The sequence below is a fragment of the Trichechus manatus genome, unplaced genomic scaffold, assembly GCF_000243295.1.
Source record: "Trichechus manatus latirostris isolate Lorelei unplaced genomic scaffold, TriManLat1.0 scaffold00181, whole genome shotgun sequence".
NCBI classification, from domain to species: Eukaryota; Metazoa; Chordata; class Mammalia; order Sirenia; family Trichechidae; genus Trichechus; species Trichechus manatus.
In genome coordinates this window covers 4,453,562-4,454,593 of record NW_004444117.1, presented here as the reverse complement: position 1 = coordinate 4,454,593, position 1,032 = coordinate 4,453,562, and positions in this window count along the sequence as shown.

The following is a 1,032-nucleotide window of genomic DNA, read 5'->3' as shown; positions in this document are numbered from 1 at the left end:
TTTTGGGGTCTATCCTATATAGGGTTCATTGAGCTTCTTGGATGGGCAGCTTTTCCTCTTTCATGATGTTGGGCAAGTTTTCTGTCAGCAATTCTTCAATGATCCTCTCTGTGTTTTCTGTTTTCTCCCCCTGTTCTGGAACTCTGATAACTTGCAGATTTTTGGTTTTGATTGTATCCCACATAATTTTCAGGGTCTCTTCATTTTTCTGCATTCTTTCTTCTTATTTTTCCTCAAGCAGAGTTGTATCCAAATGTTTGTCTTCAATTTCACTGATCCTATCTTCCATTGTTTCAAACCTGCTCCTCAGCCCTTCTATGACACTGTCCATTTCTGGAATCTTGTTTATCTTTTGGATTTCTAATTGTTGTTTTTGTATGATTTCTAGCTGTGAATTTATTTTTCTATTTTGTTCTTGTATTATTTTCTTGAATTCTTCCATTTTTTTGTCTGTACTTTATGAATTTGTATGCCTTTTCTGTGAATTTGTCTATTTTTTCGCTCATTTTTGTCTGTTTTTTGCTTCAACTTTTGGATAATTCTGAATATTAGAGCTTTGAACCACCTATCAGGTAGTTCTAGTGACTTTTCTTCTACTGGGAAGTCATCTAGTTTTTTATTTTGGAGGTATACTGGAACCATCCTGTCCTGTTTTTATATTTTTATGTATGTTTTGATACTGTCTACTGTCTGGGACATTCAGTAGTTATTTTCTTCATTTATTGATAATAGAACTTTTTGTTTCCTCCTGCTTTTTTGTTTTATTTGGTTATGTCTGGGCCTTCGGGCTGTGTGCTCTTTGATGTTTGCTCATCTGTAGGCATGATACTTTTCACTTCCTTCTCCAATGGGCAGGGTCAGTCACTCAGGTACAGTAGGGCAGGTCCAGCTGAAGGGGATTTGTTCAGATGGGTTGTTTGTGGCACCTATTAGGGCCAACACAGTGGACCAGGAATCAGTGCAGGGTAAGTTCCAGTATGCCTTGCCTGTGCTCCTTGGGAGTGTGATATTCCGTGCATGGTTCCGGTAGGC